This window comes from Rutidosis leptorrhynchoides, chromosome 6 (assembly GCF_046630445.1).
Source record: "Rutidosis leptorrhynchoides isolate AG116_Rl617_1_P2 chromosome 6, CSIRO_AGI_Rlap_v1, whole genome shotgun sequence".
Taxonomy (NCBI): domain Eukaryota; kingdom Viridiplantae; phylum Streptophyta; class Magnoliopsida; order Asterales; family Asteraceae; genus Rutidosis; species Rutidosis leptorrhynchoides.
In genome coordinates, this window is record NC_092338.1 from 204,017,145 (window position 1) to 204,029,466 (window position 12,322).

Genomic DNA, 12,322 nt, shown 5'->3' on the forward strand with positions numbered 1-12,322 from the left:
CTTATTTTAGTATGCAACAGCGGAAGCTCTTAGTATTCACCTGAGAATAAACATGATTTAAACGTCAACAAAAATGTTGGTAAGTTATAGGTTTAACCTATATATATCAAATCGTAACAATAGACCACAAGATTTCATATTTCAATACACATCCCATACATAGAGATAAAAATCATTCATATAGTGAACACCTGGTAACCGACATTAACAAGATGCATATATAAGAATATCCCCATCATTCCGGGACACCCTTCGGATATGATATAAATTTCAAAGTACTAAAGCATCCGGTACTTTGGATGGGGTTTGTTAGGCCCAATAGATCTATCTTTAGGATTCGCGTCAATTAGGGTGTCTGTTCCCTAATTCTTAGATTACCAGACTTAATAAAAATGGGCATATTCGATTTCGATAATTCAATCATAGAATGTAGTTTCACGTACTTGTGTCTATTTTGTAAATCATTTATAAAACCTGCATGTATTCTCATCCCAAAAATATTAGATTTTAAAAGTGGGACTATAACTCACTTTCACAAATATTTCCTTCCTCGAAAATAAGACTTGGCCACGGATCGATTCACGAACCTATACAAATATGTACATATATAGCAAAGTATGATCAAAATATAATTACCACCATTTTTATTATGTTTTAATGATTTGAGTATATTAAGTCTGCTGTCCTCGTTAATAACCTACAACTAGTTGTCCACAGTTAGATGTACAGAAATAAATCGATATATATTATCTTGAATCAATCCACGACCCAGTGTATACACGTCTCAGGCTAGATCACAACTCAAAGTATATATATATATATATATATTTTTTTTGAAATCAACCTCAACCCTGTATAGCTAACTCCAAATTACTGCATATAGAGTGTCTATGGTTGTTCCAAATAATATATATACATGGGTCGATATGATATGTCAAACCATTTGCATACATGTCTATGGTATCCCAAGATTACATAATATATTAGAATACATGTATAATACAATATAAGTTAGCTAGGATATGATTTGTATAGATTTGTTAAACATTTCTCGTAGCTAAAAAGATCAAAAATACCCAATCTTGTTTTACCCATAACTTCTTCATTTTAAATCCGTTTTGAGTGAATCAAATTGCTATGGTTACATATTGAACTCTAATTTAAGAATCCAAACAGAAAAAGTATAGGTTTATAGTCAGAAATTTAAGTTACATGTCAATTACTAAAGAGGTAGTCATTTCCATCGAAAGAACGACATCTTGATGACCATTTTGAAAAACATACTTTCACTTTGAGTTTAACCAAGATTTTTGAATATAGTTCATGTTCATATGAAAAATCATTTTCCCAGAAGAACAACTTTTAAATCAAAGTTTATCATAGTTTTTAATTATCCAAACCAAAACAGCCCCCGGTTTCACTACCACGGCGTATATCCGATTTTATGGTGTTCATCGTGTTTTCAGGTTTTAAATCATTAAGTTAGCATATCATATATATATAGAACATGTGTTTAGTTGATTTTAAAAGTCAAGTTAGAAGGATTAACTTTTGTTTGCGAACAAGTTTAGAATTAACTAAACTATGTTCTAGTGATTACAAGTTTAAACCTTCGAATAAGATAGCTTTATATGTATGAATCGAATGATGTTATGAACATCATTAATACCTCAAGTTTTCTGGATAAAACTACTGGAAATGAGAAAAATGGATCTAGCTTCAAAGGATCCTTGGATGGCTTGTAAGTTCTTGAAGCAGAATCATGACACGAAAACAGTTCAAGTAAGATTTTCACTCGAAATAAGATTGTTATAGTTGTAGAAATTGAATCAAAGTTTGAATATGAATATTAACTTGAATTAGAAATATAACATACTGTAAATAACAAAGGTTCCTTGATCTTAGATGATTACTTGGAATGAATTAGAAAGCTTGGAAGTAGACTTGCAAACTTGGAAATATTCTTGATTTTTATGAAACTATACTTATGGAATTTAAGAAGAACACTTAGAACTTGAAGATGGAACTTGATAGAGATCAATTAGATGAAGAAAATTGAAGAATGAAAGTGTTTGTAGGTGTTTTTGGTCGTTGGTACATGGATTAGATATAAAGGATATGTAATTTTGTTTTCATGTAAATAAGTCATGAATGATTACTAATATTTTTGTAATTTTATGAGATATTTCATGCTACTTGCAAAATGATGGTTCCCACATGTGTTAGGTGACTCACATGGGCTTCTAAGAGCTAATCATTAGAGTGTATATACCAATAGTACATACATCTAAAAGCTGTGTATTGTACGACTACGAATACGGGTGCATACGAGTAGAATTGTTGATGAAACTGAACGAGGATTTAATTGTAAGCATTTTTGTTAAGTAGAAGTACTTTGATATGTGTCTTGAAGTCTTTCAAAAGTGTAAGAATACATATCAAAACACAACATGTATATACATTCTAATGGAGTCGTTAAGTCTTCGTTAGTCGTTACATGTAAGTGTTGTTTTGAAACCTTTAAGTTAACGATCTCAATTAATGTTGTTAACCCAATATTTATTATATCAAATGCGATGTTAAATTATTATGTTATCATGATATTATGATGTATGAATATCTCTTAATATGATATATACATTAAAATATCGTTACAATGATAATCGTTACATATAAGTCTCGTTTCGTAATTCTTGAGTTAGTAGTCTTGTTTTTACATATGTAGTTCATTGTTAACACACTTAATGATATATTTAAATATCATTTTATCATGTTAAATATAGTGTATCAATATCTTAATATGATACAAATGTATTTAGTAGACGTTATCATAACGATAATCGTTATATATATCATTTCGAGTTTCTTAACTTAGTAATCTCATTTCTTATGTATATCACACATTGTTAATATACTTAGTGAGATACTTACTCATCATAATCTCATGTCAACCATATATATATGTCTATATATACCAAAACATGTAGTTTATACAAATTTGTAACGTTCATGAATCGCTGGTCAACTTGGGTGATCAATTATCTATATGAAACTTATTTCATTTTATCAAGTCTTAACAAGTTTGATTGCTTAACACGTTGGAAACATTTAGTCATATAAATATCAATCTCAATTAATATATATAAACATGGAAAAGTTCGGGTCACTACAGTATCCGATAGACTTCTCTTACCAAGGGGTGACACAGATAGTGTACTCTGAATCGGGGTTCGCGATTTCCCAATAACAGAGCCTATAACTAACTTCTATTAGTTGGAAAAGTGATTGAGTTTAAAGCATAATCGGAAAGCATTTCAACAGCATACACAGACCATAATATTATTTCGGCATTATAACTGCTTACATCATAGAAAACACTAAAGATAACTACTCGCTAATCATGGCAACAATATCATAAAACATTATAAAAGATAAAGGATAGAATTACCAGTAGATTAAATGAGTTCTGAATACAAAAGTGACAACTTCAAGACTCCAGACCGCTCCTAATACAATCTTCAGCATTCTTCTCCGGGTACTAGGTTTCCCGCACGGAGTCGAAGGCCTTGAGAGTATGACTAATATTGTACAAGAGAGAGAAAGAAGTGAATTGAAGTGTGTATTGGAACGAATGATAAAGACCCTATAAATAGACTAGGAATTTTCCAAAATACGGCAGGCAGGCCGTATGGCAGCCCGTTTGGTGGCCCGTATTTGGCAGGCCGTTTTCCTGGCAGCCCGTATGGCAGGCCGCTTGGTGAGCCGTATTTGGAAGGCCATTTATATACTAGCAGGCCGTATGGCAGGAAGTACGGCAGGCCATTTTTGATGCTGGTCAGCCTTGATTTACTGGATCGTAACTTGATTTCTTGTCTTTCACCGTTTTCGCTCTACAATCTTCGTTTTAGCTCCGATTCTCTTGATTCTTTTTGCACTGCCTTCGTAATTACTTGTTCTTCAATTCTAACTGACGAATTGGGTATTTTTCTGATAAAGTTGGAATCTTTGTTGTTTTTGGCCCTTAATACCGGGGTGAAAATGTGACTATTTAGCCGATATCAAATATCCCACACTTAGACTTTGCTTGTCCTCAAGCAAACTCTCATTTCCATAAGAATCTTTTCGACATTTCTTTTCTAATAGCCTAAGCGGTTTACCTTTATTATAAGAGCAAAAGATAAGATGAGTTATTTATGTTAGGATTGAAGTTATCTCTGCAAGCATGCGAGGAGGTTACATGACATAGGCTAGCTTTCACGGGTCACTCGAATCAATCAAGTGTTTAGGTTTCCCTATAGATCTAAGAAATGAATACACTCATAGCCAGTCACGCTGCACCCATCGTCATAGGCTTGATAAAGACTCAAATCCTTGCTGCTAATGCGAGAACGGTAGTAATCTCAGCTTTATAGGTCATTTTGTCAATGATGGGAAAGGAATTTTGGAGTGGTATTGAAGTGAAATAAAGGGTGATGTAGTCTTTATACAGACTTTTATTTGGATAGATAGGAGTGCTGAAGTATTTTGAGAAGCTCTTTTGAACTTTTCTTCAATTGATAATTATTTTTGGTCGAGTTCTCTTTGGCGTTTCTCTTATTAAGTTCTGCTCCTTTTCTCAGAACTAATTTTTTTTTTTTTTTTTTTTGGAGACTTCATCTCGAGAAACTTTTTGCCGGTAAACTTTTTCAAGACCTTTGCCATGATACTTGAGAGGTTTATAACATCGGGTTTTCGGAAGGAATCTCATTTTCTGGATTTTTCGAGGAATAGTAAAGGTGATGTGGATGTGGTGGTGGAGTAGAAGAGTGGAGGTGCGGAAGGTTTATGTTTGACAAATGGCTAGCTATTTTGATTACAACCGAATCACGTTTCGCTGCTTGGAGATGTAGATCTAAAGCAAGTTCTGATTCTGAGCACAGACATCGGCACTCTCAACGAAAAATAGTGAAGCATTAAAGATGAATGCTGGTCTTATTTGGGGTGCCTCACCATAATCAATTTAAGTCGATAATGCCTTAGTCATGCAATGCTCTATTAGAGATTTCAATCTAACAAGATTTTCACCTTACTTAAGCCTTATTTTTATTAACAAACGTTTCAGGTTTTCAAAAATACTCTTTCGAAAAGGGTTTCTTTTGCAAAAATTTTGAAATTTGGCTTAAGGACTTGGAATCTTCGTAATGGGTTATTATAATATAGCATAAAAAGATTATACCAACATCCCACACTTAGACAAACATTTTCCTCAATGTTCCTAGTGTATCCCACACTTAGGAGTTTTAGTTGAAGATTTGGGAGTATTTGTCTAGTGTTTTAATTGAGTGTTATCCCACACCTAGTGATAATCTAGGATGTGGCATAGTTTGAATCTTGAGCTAGTAGCAAAAAGAAAGAAATACCCCTAGCAGATGCGGCTGGTTTCCAATCCTTGCATCTTTATCGGCTCATTTGTCGTTCTTTATTCTTCTACTCTACTTTATTGCACGGGTTGCCTCCCAAGAAGCGCTTTTGTTTAAGGTCGTTGGCTCGACCGTAGTGATGCTTCAAAAAGCAACATTCCTCGCTGATGGTTGTGATCTTGGTCTTCTTGAGGGAATGTGAGTCTTAGTGGATAAATCCTGAGAAAGTGTCGGACCAATAGTGGTAACAGATCTGGTACTTCTCTTGAAGATCTTCTGAAAGATAAGTAGTGCGCAGTTTCGGCTCTTGATAAGTCTTGAAGTCCGATGAGGATATGATCCATGGCTCTGGTGGTTGACCCATGAATGTCAATCATAGAAGCAGTGCTGGTGTTGATTATTTCTCTGGTGGGATGCTCATTTCGGAGGTCTTCAAATAATGTTAGAAACTGTATCTTTAGAATTTCGAAGTCCTCGGAACATAGATCTCCACAGTAAGAGTCAGTAGCTTTGCACAGATTTACTAAGAGGCGAAGCTGAAAAGAAGTGAAGAGCAATCCTGATCCGAGTATTAATTTCACCGTCTTTGAATATATCTCCCTACATCCACCTTTAAATGTGAAACTAGGATCCGTGGATTCTTGGAAGATACGTGATATCTGCTTAGTAACGTAGGTGGCAATGTTGACTCGGTCTGGTTCAAGATGAGAGAACGGATTGTTTCTCCTTGCTTCTTCCATAACAACGTCTCGTAGCTCTTTGATAATCATATCGGTGTGGTGATCAATGGTTACGTAAATTACTAGCCTCTCTGGTGTGCTTTTGAAATTATCTCTTTCCAAGAGAGCGAAAAAGCTGTAAATATTCTCGATCATTTGCAAGTCAGAGTGATAAGTCGGGCGTCCGGTGGAAAGATCCACATGCTTCCGGATGAGATTCAGTAGTGCTCGTTGGTTTCGTGAGAACGGAAGTGCAGATCCGGATAAGGCATTATAAACCTTAGAGTAAATGATCTTCTGATCTCGGTAGAATCTTGTCTCAAGAATAGTGTGAACCACTGAATTGTGCTCTCGTTGCCTTTCTTCGTGATAGATATGATCGTGAAGAGAATTGATAAAGTCTTGAATGCGTTCTTCTAGGATTTCAACATCATTGTCTTCTCTTCGGAGATAGAGGTGGTGTTCTTCTCTGATAGCCATAATTTGTTCTGTTAAGCGTAGCGAAAAATTAATGGTTGATTTTCGGATGGCTTCGAGAATGTCTTCAAATTCATCAGTATCGTTGATGAAAGTGATCATGTCTGCGTGTGTGGATATGACCGGAATTCGATCTGAAAAAGAGTGCGGCTCCCCTTGATCTGGTTCAGTTGGAGAGTGTGAGTTATTTAGAATGTCTTCATGTTGCTCTTCCTCGTCATCATCGGTATATTGTTCCTCTGAGGATGCGTCTGATGAACGGGTTTCTTCAGTATTCTGATTCTCTAGTTTGACACTTGCAGGATCAATTTCTATGTCCCTAACCTCAACCTTATCGGTCTTCTTCTTGAAACGAATGATTAAACTGTGATCTACCGTCTCAAGCCTCATTATTTCCTCATGACGCTCAGTGCTTGGAGCGGGTATTGTCGTAGTTTCTTTTACGTCTTCCATTTCCTTTTCCTCTTCAGATTCCTCCTCTTTCTCTATTTCTTCGCTGGGATCCTCTTCTTCCATTTCTGGGTCGTCTACAGACTGTGATTCGACACCCATCTCGAAATATCGGCTGGTGGTGAAAACTCTTCATCGAAAGTGATCCGTCTGTGGAAATAGCAAACATCTCTGCCTGTCTAGAAAGATCAGTTGGTCGGTCAATTTTGAAGGTAACGCTCTCCCCATGTGATCGTAAGATCAAGGTTTGATTGTACACATCAATGACAGTCCTAGCCGTATTCATGAACGGTCTTCCTAACACTATTGGTGTGTGTAGGTCTTCCTTAATATCCATCACTACGAAATCCGTAGGATACAAGAATTTGTCGACTTTCACCAAGACGTTCTCAACTATGCCCTTAGGATATCGAATTGTGTGATCGGCAAGTTAGATTGTCATTTTGGTTGGTGATAAGTCTCCTAACTCTAATCTCTGATAGAGAGAGTAGGGGATTAGGTTGATACTTGCTCCTAAATCTGCTAGCGCATGAATGGTTCCAGATTGGTAGATTGAACATGGAAAAATTAATCGGCCTGTATCTCCTAGCTTTGGTGGTAAAGAGTTTCTGAGTAATGCAGAGCATTCTTCAGTCAGTGGAATTTTGTTAGAGTCTGGTATCCTTTCCTTTGTAGAGAGAAGCTTTCGGATGTATCTCTTCTGGTTGGGAACTTTGGACATGGTGTCCAGGAATCTTCCATCAAGTTTGAAGGAATCAAGCTTAGATGGTTCTTCTTGTAGCCTTCCAGGATAAGGTATGCGAACTGGAGTTTCAGGGGTCAGCTTCTGAGTATACGTTGATTTGTTCTTGAGCCTAGTTGACCTTCTCCGTGGTTCTTCCTCTGGGATTACGGAGTCCATTTGCTTTGCTTCTTCTATGTGGGGATTTTGGATAGTATTACTTGGCAATCTTCCCTGCGGTCGGGTTTCAAGGCGTTGTGATAACTGTCCGAGCAGCATTTCCAAACTTTTGAGCAGAGCCAATTGATTTCTCATTAGTATCTCCATCTGATCTTGTCTGGTTGAAGTTCTCTGATTTAACTGTTGTTGCCCTTGAATGAACTGAGTTAACTGATCATCAGCTCCGAGAGTGGGGTTAGTTGCTTTGGTAATCTGGGTGGTAGGGGAATTTTCCTTAACTGGAGGACCAGTGAGTGGGAGTGGTTGATCGTAGGTCAATTGAGATTGTTGGGCTAGATAAGGTGGATAGCGATAGCAAAAAGGTTGATTGCTTCGCTAAAATTGATTAACCCTATGTGGTTGATTGAATTCGGGATTTTGTGGATGAGCTGGGTATTGGACGTAACAGACTGAACCGTCAGAGTTTTTGTACTCAACTTGATATTCTTCAGTAGGTTGCGGGTTGGTACAATTAACACAAGCCTGAGCTTGGTTAACCTACTGCGGCTGCGTCTTCAGTTCTCCGAGTTATTTAGCAAGAGATTCCATCTTATCCGCGAGGGATTTGATGGCCTCCGTTTGATTTTTAAGTGTAGAGAATGGGGCAGATGATGAAGTTGTTTCACCACTGTTCCAGTCATGATGATGCATTGTCATGTTCTTGAGCAATTCCCATGCTTCGTCTGCGGTTTGGTTCATCAGATTCCCTTGAGCTGCTGCATCGATCGCTGTCCTATGATTTACCGTAAGACCATTATAGAAGGTACAGATTTGGGCTGACCGTTCTAGCTGGTGATTAGGGCATTTCTTCAGCAGGGTTTTGAATCGCTCCCATGCAGTGTAAATAGATTCATCATAACTTTGTTTGAAGTTAATGATGTCATTCTTCAGTTTGGTTTGTTTAGAAGGAGGAAAATATTTGGTTAAGAATTTAGTAGCCATCTCCGTCCATGACGTGATGGAATCTTTTTCCAGTCCTTCGAACCAAGTTTGAGCATGATGAGTGAGAGAATAGGGGAACAAGTATAGTCGGACTATATCTTGTCCTATCCCTAGCTGTTTGTAAGAGTTCGAAAGAGATATGAATTTATCAAGGTGAGAATTAGGATCGTCATTAGGTAATCCATGAAACTGACAGCTATTTTGAATGAGCTGGATGATGTGATGTTTTAATTCGAACGAGTGTCCTTGAATCTCTGAAAATCTGATTGGTCCTCCTCGACCTTCAATTGAGGGTTTGGTGTTTTCTGCTAAAGTAACGCGTAACGCCATTTGATTTCTGATTCGTGCTTCCTTTCGTGCTTTAGAGATTATTGTGTCTGGCTTAGGTACGAATAACAACGGCCCTGGTCCAGATCGGGTTTGGGTCATACACTAGGTATGCCTTTTTGTTTTTAATTTTTTGCAAATAAACTAAAATTATAATAAGCTAAACTAATCTAAAGTAATCTAATCTAGGGTAATCTAATTCTAAGGTAATCTAACTTAATCTAAGGCAATCTAAGGTAATCTAATTTAAGGTAATTTAACTAACCATCCTATGGTTATGTTTTTGGTTCTAGCTACTGATTCCCTGGTATTTCGGTAACAGAACTCCGCATGAACTATTCAACAAACTAAGTGGCCAGACCGGATATGAGTAGGATAATTGTCCCAATATAATTGGCGACTGTTCGAAAAATCTAATAACCAAGTCCGTGTATAATTGTCTTTCTTAGACACCACTAAATGCTTATGAATAAGTTTGATAGAGAGCACTATTGACTGATACCAGTTCCCCGGCAGCGGCACCAAAAACTAGTATCCTCCCATGATATGGCCGAAACGGACGATTTTTATTCGCGCGGTGTCGTCAGACCGCGGCTCGCCAGGATCAGCCACTCGTGGGAGGTAGGTAGTGTTTTAAATTTATATTTAGCGGGGCCTAAATCTTACTACTCCTTATAAGTAAGGGAAGTATGACCTAGAGTCGTATTTTTGAGATATCAGTAGAATCGAACCTATATTTAAGCCTAAGATAGTTAGGGAGTAGTGAATATTTATTTTTGTATTTTCTAATTAATAAGACAGATAAAGTAAATGCGATAAAATTCGTAATTCAGATAAGGTTAAAGTGAGTGCATGCTATGACTTCATCACACTGGTCTTAAACGCCTCTGTCATAAGACATGTCAATGGGTACTGCGTTAGGCTTGAAGATTCTGAATAGACAGCAACGTCCCTTACCCCTGACGCCCGTGCAGTCTGACTATAGGCATACACGTTCAGACGGCTCATCTAATTGAGCGACTAGGTTGGGTGACGTATTAACATTCCGAAATGGTCTAAACTTTCTTAAGCATAATAGAATACATGGTTTACCATATCCGAGAGACATGATGTGTTTCAATGCTTTCGTTAATGATTGGTAAAAGATAGTTTGGCCCTTAAAAAGAGTTCAACCATAAAGAACACCATGGCCAAGTCAAGCTGACTTCCATGAACATGTTCGATTATCCTAATGGTCCAATCCTTTATGTGTCTAAACAAACAGTTCCTTAATTAACTTAGAATCCTTCAAACGGGGTGCAATGCTTGAGACCGTGTTATGGTGCAGTGTACTGGTCAACACTAACCGGGTTCCATGGCCTTACTTAGCAGAGGTACAGCTTACAACAACCACTGTGCTTCAGCGTGCACGTACGAAATTTATATGCTTGGTGACTACACTAGCATGGTTTAGGACCGACATTGTACTAAGGGTTTAGTCAGATGCTTCACTACGAAAGAGTCCTCAGTCAGAATCCAAAGCTCGATAGACTTACTACAACCGGTGTGCCTCGGTCGATCTTACGTTGTATCCGATAGACTTCTTTTACCAAGGGGTAACACAGATAGTGTACTCTGAATCGGGGTTCGCGACTTCCCAATAACAGAGCCGATAACTATGTTCTATTAGTTGGAAAAGCGATTGAGTTTAAAGCATAATCGGAAAGCATTTCAACAGCATACACAGACCATAATATTATTTCGGCATTATAACTGCATACATAATAGCAAACACTAAAGATAACTACTATCTAATCATGGCAACAATATCATAAAACATTATATAAGATAAAGGATAGAAGTACCAGTAGATTAAACGAGTTCTGAATACAAAAGTGACAACTTCAAGACTCCAGACCGCTCCTAATACAATCTTCAGCGTTCTTCTCCGGGTACTAGGTTTCCCACATGGAGTCGAAGGCCTTGAGAGTATGACTAATATTGTAAAAGAGAGAGAAAGAAGTGAATTGAATTGTGTGTTGGAATGAATGACAAAGACCCTTTAAATAGACTAGGAATTTGCCAAAATACGGCTGGCAGGCCGTATGGCAGCCCGTTTGGTGGCCCGTATTTGGCAGGCCATTTTCCTGGCAGTCCGTATGGCAGGCCGCTTGGTGAACCGTATTTAGCAAGCCGTTTACATACTGGCAGGCCGTTTTTGATGTTGGTCAGCCTTGATTCACTGGATCGTAACTTGATTTCTTGTCTTTCACCGTTTTCGCTCTAGAATCTTCGTTTTAGCTCCGATTCTCTTGATTCTTTTTGCACTGCCTTCGTAATTACTTGTTCTTCAATTCTAACTGACGAAGTGGGTATTTTGCCAATAAAGTTCGAATCTTTGTTGTTTTTGGGCCTTAATACCGCGGTGAAAACATGACTTTTTAGCCGATATCAGCAAGCTATTCGTGAACGCGCACAGACAGTTGGTTAGGATCACCGCCCGTAAGTGGGTTGTACCGTTTCCTCCTAATCCATTTGTGCGTAAGGTCACCCGTATTGCACCATCTACTTCTGGTGCTACGCCTACACCATCTGCACCACCAGCACCGCCTGCACCATCTGCACCACTTGTATCACCTGCACCATCTGCACCGTCTGCACCACCTGTGCCACCGGCATCTCCTACCATCGAGGAGCTGATGAGGAAAGTGTGTGCCCTACGTGCCCGGGTGACTGAGCTTGAGGACCAGGTGTCCCACATGATGGACATCATTTATCCCCCATCCCCATAGGACTATTGTATTAGATTCCATTATGTATTTTCATTAGTAGTTTCATGTTTTCATTCGAGTATTGTACGAAAACTTATGAAGTTGTATGCAACTTTTCATATTATGAATAGAACTTACTGTTGTTTGATTTGTGTGCGACGTTTTCCTTGTGATTATTGCATGTTGGTTTTATGATATCCGTACTAGTTTTCCATGCTTAGTTAACATGTATTTTGTTGGTTGAATAGTGGATTACTATATTACTATAGCATATTTAATAACGGATTTTGACTTGAGTCAAAAATTTTGATTGGAAGA

General features: G+C 37.8%; 1 non-coding gene across 1 annotated transcript; it reads left to right on the top strand.

The window, feature by feature from the left end:
- The first annotated feature begins 8,772 nt into the window (after window positions 1-8,772).
- On the top strand, window positions 8,773-8,879 carry LOC139856363 (small nucleolar RNA R71). The gene has a single exon (XR_011761849.1). It is a non-coding gene; the product is annotated as a small nucleolar RNA R71 (small nucleolar RNA).
- The last annotated feature ends 3,443 nt before the right edge of the window (window positions 8,880-12,322 follow it).